At 41.7% G+C, this 11,649-nt stretch overlaps 1 non-coding gene across 1 annotated transcript; it reads left to right on the forward strand.

Annotated features, from left to right (window-relative positions):
• Nucleotides 1-10,749: 10,749 nt before the first annotated feature.
• On the forward strand, nucleotides 10,750-10,856 carry LOC112923116 (U6 spliceosomal RNA). The gene has a single exon (XR_003235607.1). It is a non-coding gene; the product is annotated as a U6 spliceosomal RNA (small nuclear RNA).
• The last annotated feature ends 793 nt before the right edge of the window (nucleotides 10,857-11,649 follow it).

Here is an 11,649-nt window from a genome sequence, read left to right on the forward strand (position 1 = left end):
CTATCTGTGTCTCTCATGAATAAATAAATAAAATCTTTAAAACAAAACAAAAAAAGCACCCCTCAGATCATGACCTTGAGCTGAGATCGAGAGTCAGATACTTAACCAACTGAGCCGCCCAGGTGCCCCTAATTATAGATATTTTTATATGTAGAGAAAACATAAAGGAGATATGTAAGATTAATAAACAGCAAATTTAAGGGGCAGAAATCAAATTGGAGCTTCAAATATGTCTGTAAAATTTCATTTATTTCTTGAAATTGTCCATTAAAAGAAAAAGGACTGACCTCTGGTGAACTGAAGTTACATTTTCAAATAACTTTCTGAGTTTCCCTTGTAATTCAATCCTGTGAGTCATTGCTCTCTGTAGGATCCCTTGGCACCGAGGACTAAGGCATGTAGGGGCCTTGCTGAGGGCCATCTGTCCAGCTTTCTGTCTGCACATCCCAAAACACAGTTGTGTTAGTGAAGATAACATGGTAGCCACACTGAGGAGTTTGAAGCTTGCTGAGAAGCTGTACTCTAGGAACAGAACAGGTGCAGGCTAAGAGCTTAGATCTTTACTACCAATCTGTGATAGATGCAGATGGACGCTACGGTTTTAAGCACTTAAAACAACTCCTTTCTCTCTCCGTAGGCATCTTCCAATCAAAATCGGCAAATTAATCTGTTGGAATCCCAGGTACTAGTGGGATGGCATCTTAGCCAGATTCTTGAGTGGGGGTCTCTAGTCTCTCCACAATTGGTTCTGAGTTTTAGAAAAGGTGCTTCTGGGAGTAGGCGATATGGATAAAGGTGGTCCAAAGGTACAAACTTCCGGTTATAAAGCAATCAAGTCCTGGGACGTGATGTACAGCGTGGTGATGCTAGTTAAGAGTGCTGTATTGTATATTTTAAAGTTGCTGAGAGTAGATCTTAAAAGTTCTTATCACAAGAAACGGCACCTGGGTGGCTCAGTCTGTTTGTCATCCGCCTCTTGATTTCAGCTCAGGTCATGATCTCAGGGTCCTGGGATTGAACCCTGTGTTGGGGTCTGCTTAGCACAGAGTCTGCTTAACCCACTCCCTCTGCTCCTCTCCTTGTGTGCTATCTTTCTCTCTAAAATAAGTAAATAAAGTCTTTTTTTTTTTTTAAAGTTCTTGTCACAAGAAAAAAATCTTTTGTAATTTCATATGGTGATGGATGTTAACTAGATTGTGGTGATCGTTCTGTAATATATACATATATCAAATCATTATACTGTACATCTGAACTAATACAACATTATATGCCAATTATGTCTTAATTTAAAAAAAAGAAAAGTTTCTTTTTATGTTACTTTTTAAAGGTTTGAAATAGTAAAAAAAAAAAAATCCACCTGCAGATTATATATCACACTTTGCTTTACTAAAGATACGTAAGTGTGAAAATTCAGTTTGGCTGAAACGTTTCAATACTTCTTTTCTTATCATTTTGGTAGCACAGTCGCTATCATCATCAGCTATTGAAACATGTATCAAACCTAATTTTTTTTAATCCCTCAGAACAAGAGCACTTAGAATAGGATGCTTCATAGGACTTTTGGGCTCTTTACCACCTTTACTTTAATTGAATCACAGATCCTCTTGGATTCTCAAATGATGCATGATCTTGGAACACTTTTCCATTTATCAGCAAACAAAGTTTATTAATTAGGCACCTATGTTTGCACTTAAAACACCCTTCTGTACTCTATTGAGCACCTAATAAGTTTTACACTGTCTTTGTACCATAGAGCTTATAAACTAAAGTAAAACCAGTGGTACAGGCTATTCTGCTTTCCTCTTTGGCCTCATTGCTCACCCTTTTATAATGTCCAGGTTATTAGAACTGCTTGGACTCAGACTTATAGGGTCCCCCACTTACTCTCCAGTCACACCGTGGGCATTCACTACATGCTTTGCTTAAAGATGGTAGGAAAGAGTTTCTCTGTCTTTAGGGAAAGTCTGCTAAGCTTTGCCATGGGCAATTATGTTCTCAACTGGTTTTAAACACATGGTTTTCTATGGACAAAAAGCCATGTTTAGGCTTATTTCAATAGAGTTGCACCCAGGGAAGGGCAAGTAGCCCAAGTTTAAACCACGGTATAGGGCTCCACCAAGCAAAGTCACCAAGGCAGTACCCAAAGCTGTTAACATCCATGCACATTCATTTTATAGTCTTTCCCCATGCATAGTAAGCCAAAAAGCATTCACCTGTATAAACATGATAAAGTCCTAATATCATAACCCTAAAATAAATAGCAATTTAGTTAACAGAGATACAATCAATAGTTTAATGTGAAGAGTCAGTTTCCACCAAAACAAGGAAAATGATGGTCTTAAGAGTGGGTTTCTGACTTCAGGTTGTTACTTAGGTTATTTATCAATTTATAGCCTAGGCTGTCTCTCTCTTGGCCAGCACAGCTTTCCAAGGCAGGGATTTCAGACTCCTGGACAAGTGAGGAGAAGGACTTAGCTCTCTTGGATAAGTGATGTGGTGGGGCTTTCTGGTTTGAAAGAACAGGCAGTCAGGTAAGTGTCACTGAGGGTCCTGGTGACTTTTGTGGCTATGTGTAAGAGGGGAGAGGGGAGCCGTCAGCAAAAGCCACTGAATGACTCATCACCTGCCCAGGGGGCCATGTGAGAATATAATCTGTTCCTCTGCTTTTGGTTGGTGGATATAAAGCGTTTTTAATTATCAACTGATAACTATCCACATAGATAGTGGAGTCCTTGGTGAATTGGGAAGGAGAGAAATTATGTTTTGGGGTTCATTCTGCTACTTAGAGGATTACGAAATTAAGTGTGCTTCACAGCATGGTCATTTATGATTTGCAAGTACTACTCATGTGATATCAAAAAGAACTATTTCCTTCTTTCTTTTGCTTCTTTCCATCTTTCCACTTTCCTCCTTCCTTCCCATTCCTTTATCCAGCCAGCCAGCCAGCCAGAAATCCAGCCATTCACCTGATGTTTGCTGACTACTTTCTGTGTAGAAAGTCCTTAGACCTGTGGCTGTGGTCCAGGAATAGAGAGGGTGGAGGCTTGTTCAAGGGCAGGGCAGTGGGGATAGAGTAGTAGGGCAGTGGAGTAGTAGAGGATAGAGTAGTAGGGAGTGAGGGAGGTGACAAGACATGATGACCAGTAGGAGGTGGGGGATGATCTCAGAGGAACCTGCCCTCCCCTCCACCCCCCATTTCAAGAAGATATGCAGTCTCTGCCAGAAATTCTGGAACTTGGGTGCCACCTGAAATAAACAAAACATGATTAGAACTTCGGTCTTTATTTTTTCTTTCTTTCTTTTTTAAGTATTGCGATCTTTCTATACATACTTACAATGCTTAGTTAGCTATGCCTCCCAAGGTTCTGCTGGGCCAGGTTACACTTGAAAACTATAGTCAACTGGCATGGCTGGGTGGCTCAGGGGTTGAGCATCTGCCTTTGGCTCAGGGCATGATCCCCTGATCCAGGATTGAGTCCCACATTGGGCTCCTTGCATGGAGCCTGCTTCTCCCTCTGCCTGTGTCTCTGCCTCTCTCTCTCTCTCTCATGAATAAACAAACAAATAAAATCTTAAAAAAAAAAAGAAAACTGTAGTCAACTAATTTGCTGCCATCCAGTGATTGTATATCAGTTCACATAATTAAAGTTATAAGAAGCTTAAATGACTGCACTGTATAAATTTTCTAATAAGTTTTTGATCCTCAAAAATCATATAAGAAAAACTAATGAGCTATAGAACATTCAGTTGGTCCAGGAGACCAACTCTAAAGATGGAGAATACCAATGGAAGAGGGAAGGTATTGGAAATGAGACACATAAAAATGCCCTGGGATGGATCACGTAGAAATGCTGAGGGCAAATCATAAACTTGGAAAAGCATACAAGAAATATTTATTAGAAAGAGCACTTCAATGCAGGAGTTAAAAATATGTGCTATAGATTGTTGGGATAGGAAGGTTCCTCTGAACCCTCTGCTGGAGACACGTACTATATCACAAGAGCTTGTGCAGGGATGCCTGGGTGGCTCATTGGTTGATCATCTGCCTTTATCAGGTCATGATCCTGGGGTCCTGGGATTGCGTCAGGCTCCCCACAGAGAGCCTGCTTCTCCCTCTGCCTATGTCTCTGCTTCTCTCTGTGTGTCTCTCATGAATAAATAAATAAAATAAAAAAATAAAAAAAAAAAAGCGTGTGCAGGGACACAGGCAGAGCCAGAAGCCAAGGAGAATCCGTACAGGAGGACAACGCAGTATGAACATCTCTGTGTTGCTGAATCTAATCACAAACAGCCATATGTTGCTCTCTCAAGAGTCTGATTTTTGAACTCACTAAGTACATTGTAATGAAATGTATGAATGAATAAATGCATTACTACTTTAGTAAAATCTATTAAAATGTGATGGCTTGTGGAAATGCAGAGCACCAGAGGAAGACATGAAAGGGTGTGTCTTCAGCTGGGCAGGGCTGTGGTGCCCTGCTGATGGTTACCTTCTGTGTCCCAGAATGTGGCACGCATGAACTGAAGACCTTGAAACATGCCATAGGAAGCTGACCGTTTCCCCTGCATGTTCCGCTTAAGACAGGCATCTCTCCTGGCATAATTTTAGAAAGAATTTTATAAGAATAAAAGCCAGCATAACGGTTAGCTCGGAGCTAGAGGGAGTGAAATGTAGGTAGGTCTCTTACCCCAGGCCAGCGATCTTCCTCCTACATTGCACAGCAACTTAACATTTTACTTCACTTATTTTTTATATATATAACAGCAAAATTCACATTTTTTGAGTGTATAGTTCTATGGGTTTTGAAAAATGCATGGAGTCATGCAACCATCATCAAAATTAAGATGCAGAACAGTTCCTTTACCCCCAAAAGTGCCCTGTGCTGCTCCTTTGTAGTCAACCCTTCCTCCCACATTTAACCCCTAGCAACTAGTAACCTAAGTCTCTGTCCCATTAGTCTTGCCTTTTCCAGAGTGACATGCAAATGGAATCATAGAGTAGCACAGCAACTTTTTAATTAGGGGATTTAAAACAAAAGCCAGCAAGCAAACAGAAACAGAAAAACAGAGCCATTCCCTGAATGTTCTACTTAAGTAAAATTTACAGTGCCAGATTCCTCACATATTCCTGATGCTTCTGAAAATATTTTTCCTGATTGAAGCAACTTTTGCTTCTCTTTCTCTTGGTCTTCACCTTCTACTGTTCAGGAATTTGGGGGGTTGCTTTGCAGTTGGTCCCTACATGGTGATGATAGTTGAGTTTGACTGTACTGAGGCTTGCTTGGTAATATTTTAATATTTTACTGTTCCGTCTGGAAGAGAGATAATATTGTATTTTTCTAGAACTTTCATAAATAAGATCTGAACTAACGTGGAGAACTGATTCCATGGAGTTCAACTAGGATTTTCCTGAAAGAAAGCAGACAAGAAGGGGTGTGGGAAGCACGGTGAGGCACATAAAAATTAGAAAAACTCTAAGGGTCGTAATTTATGAAGATCAACATCCTACATAAAGGAACATAAGATTCCAGAAACATAAAATTGCAAGGCAGGCAGAGGAAAAGCAATGCCTGTGGGTTTGTTTGGAAGCACACCCAAACTTCACGAGGCAGACGGAGCAGCCCTAAAGGACAACATGAGCTAGGAGCCTAGTTCTCCATCACCCTCTCTACGCTGGCTCTTCCCGTTCCAGGGCACATTGAATATAGAAATGGATGGTAGAAATTTTACCCTGAATTCCCCTTTGACTAGTATTGGTTTTTAAAAAATGGATTTGGGGATGTGGATTTGTTTGTTTCCATCTTCTGAAGCATGGAGTCAGTGACCCTCCCTATGGGGAAATAAGTGTGGGGTAACGTGTAGGTTGTTTCCTGCCTTCTCCGCCTTCGCTGGTGGTGTTTGCTGTGCATCTCTACTCGCCTAGGATGGTTGGCTGGTGCTATCTCAGTGCAATTACCTTCTTTCTATTATGTCACCTCACCTTGCTTTCCCTACCAATTATCAAATCATTTGTATCAAACCCCCTGTGTGTGTGTCTGATGGCCTGGGCTCCACCATTATGCTCATCACCAACACTGGACCCCAGAGCAGCGCGAGGCACTGAGGGAAGCACTGTACAAACACGGTGATGGGGAGGAGGCATGGAGACCCACAGGGGCAACATATGCCTCAGATCCTGGTATTTTCTCAACTCTTATGTTGTGGTAAAATCTGGGCCCCAGCAAGGCATTAATTTATATTTTTATTTGTGAATGCATTTGTGTATACAAACTCTTACCTAAATCTGCTAACGCTTTACTAATAAAAAATAAAACAAAACCCAGTTCTGCATGCAATACGCCCAAGTTTTAAGACAGGGAAAAGTAAATTCATTAAACTAGTGGGTTTGATGTGCAATCCCTGGTGTCAGATGGTGAAACAGATGGTTTGTAAGCACAGAAGCAAAGAAAACAGCGTGAGTTTACTAAGAGCAAGCCATGCTAAACTAACCTTGTTCCCCTTTATGAGAGGGTTGACATGGATAAAAAAGAGAGATTCCTTAAAATCAGTATATGTCAGTTTCAGTAAGGTTAAAGTGGTTTCTTTTTTTTTTTTTTTAAGATTTATTTACTTATTTATTTATGATAGACATAGAGAGAGAGAGAGGCAGAGACACAGGAGGAGGGAGAAGCAGGCTCCACACCAGGAGCCCGACGCGGGACTTGATCCCGGGACTCCAGGATCGCGCCCCGGGCCAAAGGCAGGCGCTAAACCGCTGCGCCACCCAGGGATCCCCTTAAAGTGGTTTCTTGAGGACAAGATGGAGAAAAGTCACCTGAATGGTAACGTGGTCGATTTGTTGCTACTGAAACATGTGGTCAATGGGCCTGTGGCAGCCTTGAGGAAGGTCTATGGTGGCACATCACAGGACTTTTAATTGTTTCCCAATTTTTTCAGTAAGTTGAATGAAATTTGCATAAACCCTTGCACAACATTTTAGAGATAGTCAGTACAATGAATATGAAAATCAAGATTTTTTTTTTAAGAAGGAAAATAAACCCAACCGAAACAACACCCCAAACTAATGGATGATTTTTAATAAAGACAATGTAAAGTCTTAAGTCTGTGTCTTAAAAAATGCACAAGTATATGATGGAGGAGAATTGACTTATTGTTAGTTCATGAAAAGAAGACATGGATATTTTAGTCAATTTCAAATGTAATGTGAGTCAATCGCATAAAATAGTTTGCTGAGTATTTGAGTAGTATCCATATCAGATGGAAATGCCCATCGCGTTCTACTTTCTAATGGTCACACTCATCAGTAGTGCCATTTCTAAGATCATGTGTCTGATTTTAGGAAAAACATAAACAAACTGGAGCGGATCCAGAGGATCTGACCAAGTCAGTTGGAAAATGAAGATCCTTTCATGGAAGGGCTTGGGGGAAAGCACCCACATGTACTGAATGTCTGTCTACTCTGAGCGTAAGAGAGAAGGAGAAAAGGCTGGAAGCAAAGAGGAGGATGGAATAAGAATTGGTTAGTTTCCTAGGGTTTTAAAGAATAAGTGAATGTGTAGGAAGTAGCCCCAGAGCACACGTTATCTGGAATAGGGAGAGATTAAGGCATTTTTTTTTTTTTTTTTGAGTAAGGCATTCTATAGCTGTTGCTTTCTTTGTGTGAGTAAGACTAAGGGGCATGTGCCTGCGTGTGTGTGCATGTGCACGTTGTGTGTGTCTGTATATACGTCCAGGTAAATAAGTAACTAGGAAGCAATCAGAGTCTATTATCTTCATCGGTTTGGCTGCTTTCACAGAACACCACGGACTGTGTAGCTTATAAACAACAGGAATGTATACCTCACAGTTCTGGAGGCTAGAAGTTTGTGATCATGGTGCCAGCATGGTTGGATTCTGGCAAGAGTCCTCTTCTGAGTTGCAGACTGCTGTTTTCTTGTGCCTCACAAGGCAGAAGGGGAGTGAGAGAGCCATCTGATGTCTGTTTGGTGAGGGCACTAATCCCACTCAAGAGGGCTTCCCCCTCATGACCTAATTAACCTCCCCCAAGTCCCACCTCCCAGTGCTGTCATATTAAGGGTTTGGTTTTCAGCAGAGGAATTCCGAGGGGGGACACAGACATTTAGTCCCTAGCAGTATACATTTCTGCTCCCCTTTCCAAATAGGGAGAATCCTATTTGTCCTCAGCCGTATTCACTCTTGTCACTTAATTAGTGCCAGGACTTGTGGTAGAAATTGGAGACGCAAGGTTGAATAAATTCAGTTTGTACATAAAGGGAGCATAGTCTCGAGGGGGCCAATGGGCGTTGTGCCTGCAACAACTCTCAGTGAGAGCCTGAGAAGTGCAGCGGAGAGTCTAGAGTCTCCCTGTTATCAGTGAAGTGTCAACTGTACAGACTTTCAGAGCTGGAGGGAATTTTGGACATCTGCTCAGTGCATGGCTTTCAAACAGCGCCTTGTGGCATCCTAGGGCCTTTGCAAATATTTCTGAGGGGTTGCCGTGTGTGAGAGGGAAGATTGAATCACAAGATGTCTGGGGTCCTCCTTCCTCCCACTTCAAGCAGAGCTGCTTCGCTCCTGTTTTGTTTGTTCATCATCCATATCCAAATGAAGTTGAGGAAGGGGTGCCGCTATTGCTAAGTGTTTAGCCATGCCCCACATCCATGCAGGAATGTAGCGAACCTTCTGTGGCCAAAAAGGTATTGTGGTTCGCTTGAGGTGATGAAAGAAATGTTTTTGGTCATGTGCCCATAAAGGCTATGAAATCTCTTCATTCAGGGATTTGCTGAAATACCAAATAAGCAAAGATCTTCTGTGCTTCTAAAATCATTCTAAGATTTTTCCCTCAAAAGGTTAGCTCTCTCATAAGACTTCAAACTCCCCGAGGGCAAGAATTTCACTTTAGTCATTTTTGTTTCTCAAGTGAGTAATGGCTGTGCCTGATGCATGTGAGCATTAATCCAATTTTTGGTGACTATATGAAGAAAGAATGGAAAATAATGGATTCATTGGATTCAGAACAGGTCTTCTGATTGATTATGGGACGCAAAATAAAATGCTGGAACCTTATTCAATTCTCAGTAACCTGACATGCTGAATATACATATCTTCATTATCCTGTGTTAGCTGTAACTATAGCAATCAAATTAGATATTGATTGGTGTCAGAGAAGAGCTGAACATTTGGCTTTGAAGCAGTGTCATTTCTTCCATCTGTGAACACCCGGTCTCCTGTCCCTTCTTAGTGAATCCTGGAACCTAAGTCACAAATATTGACAGAATCCTGCCAAATGTATTGCTCAGAGGAGGGCTATGTAGCTTCTTCCCTTGTGATGCACTGACTCACTGAACAGCTACCCTTGTGGATTCCAATTAACAGGAGTTCTTGTTCTTTCTGGTCAGACTTATAGGCAAATCTAACATCTCTGGGATCCCTGTAGCCACTTCTGAGTGTGGGCTAGAAGCACTCAGACACCCATGGAGGTGCTCAGTGACCAACCGACCCATGACTGTCTGACTTGGGCTTGACCAGACTGAAACTATCTATTGTGGTTCTCCACTGAGAAGGTGCCTTTTGGGCGTGAGAAGACATAACATAACTAGAACAACATAACTAGATAGTGTCTGGAAATGGTGCTTTTCCCAGTTTTACCAAAGGGGTTAACCTATAAAGCTGCTCCTGGTACATGCACACACATACACACACTCTCAGCCACTGGTGTATTCATGGAAAGAGGCTTTAGTAAAGAGTGGAAGCCAAGATTTTATATATATACCAAAAAGGGCAGGGATAGTGTTCTTAGAAGGGAGTTGACAAGAAAAAATGAGTGGGACAAATCAGAAAGGGAGACAGAACATGAGAGACTCCTAACTCTGGGAAACGAACTAGGGGGGGTGGAAGGGGAGGTGGGTGGGAGGTGGGGGTGACTGGGTGACGGGCACTGAGGGGGGCACTTGACGGGATGAGCACTGGGTGTTATTCTGTATGTTGGCAAATTGAACACCAATAAAAAATAAATTTATGTATATAAAAAAAGAAAGGAGTTGACAGGCAATTGCTGTGAGTTAGACCAAGAAAGCAAAGAAAGGCCCTGAAAAGCTACGGGAATAGGAAGGATCCTGCTTTTGATTAGCAATTCATAAGTCTTAAATTTTATGCTTTTTTGGGCTGTCGCCTTTATCTAGAGTAAATGGAATATTTTAAAAATTGTTCCTCAGACTCTTATCTGTACATTCTAAGGCCACAACTTTATAGGTGGGTATAATTTTCTTCATTCTGAGCAACTGAATTCTATAGCTAAGGACACGGAGACAGACCTTTTGTCAGGAAGCAGAGACCTGCTTTTAGCTAGGGGACTTATCAATAGTAACTTTTCCTCACAGCAAGTCCCAAATCTCAAAGATGGCTCCATTTTGGAGGTGGGGGTTGGGCAAAATGGGTGGAGAGAGGGAGATACAGGCCTCCAGTTACGGAATGAGTAAGTCATGGGAATAGAAAGAAGAGCATAAGGAATAGTCAGTGATATTCTGGTAGGATGTAATGGGACAGATGGTAGCTATACTTGTGGTGAACACAGTGCAGTATATAAATGTGTCAAATCACTAACTTGTACACCTGAAACTAATGTAACATTGTATGTCAACTTTACTAAAAAAATCCAAAACACAAAAAACAAAAAAAACCCAAAAACCGTCGCTCTGTTTTTTTCAGGGATGCTCATTCTTCCTCTGAACTGGCTTTTCAAAAGCTGGAGTGCTTACTTTGGCAGCACATATACTAAAATTGGAATGCTACAGAGAAGATTAGCATAGTCTCTACGCGAGGATGATATACAGATTCATGAAGCATTCCATATTTGGGACGCCTGGATGGCTCAGTAGGTTAAGCGTCCGACTCTTGACTTCAGCTCAGATCATGATCTCAGGGTCATGAGATCGAGCCCCTAGTTGGGCACATGGCTTGGTGGGGATTCTACTTGAGATTCTCTCTCTCTCCCTCTCCTTCTGCACCGCCCCCCCCGAACACTCTCACTCTCTCTCTCTCTAAAATAAATACATAAATCATAAAAAAAAAAAAGCTGGAACCATATTTCATTCTTTCACCCACATTCAGTACATGTGGAACACCTACTATATGCCAGGTTCTGCACCTTCATTAGTTAATTAGCCACTGTCCTTATCTTCAGGCGTATCCTGGGAAAATGGACAACTGTTTCCAGTATGTATCACAACCAAAAAAGCCAACCAAAGATAACACTGAGAACAAAACCAATAATTGATTTTGCTCACAAATCTCTAATTTTGGCAGGGTTCAGAACACCAACTCCTCTCTGTTGCATGTCTTCTGGAGAAGTTCAAAGGCTGCAGGCTGGGATCACCTGAAGGCTTGCTCATTAATCTATCAGGAGGTCGACTGGCTGTAGGCTGATAGCTGGGGCTGTGGCCACAACACCTACGTGTGGCCTATCTGTCCAGTCTTTCCAGTTCTCCACTACATGATGATGTGAACTTTAGCATTTAAATTCTGTACCTCTAAGTGCAGAATGCTTTTGCCTTCAACTTGCCTTGAGTTTTGAGATGTTGGTTGAGTTATGGGAAGCCCACATATTTACCAATACTGAGGTCTGCACACAAGTTCCGTAATTTTGATGTG

The sequence above is a fragment of the Vulpes vulpes genome, chromosome 12 (genome assembly GCF_048418805.1).
Source record: "Vulpes vulpes isolate BD-2025 chromosome 12, VulVul3, whole genome shotgun sequence".
Taxonomy (NCBI): domain Eukaryota; kingdom Metazoa; phylum Chordata; class Mammalia; order Carnivora; family Canidae; genus Vulpes; species Vulpes vulpes.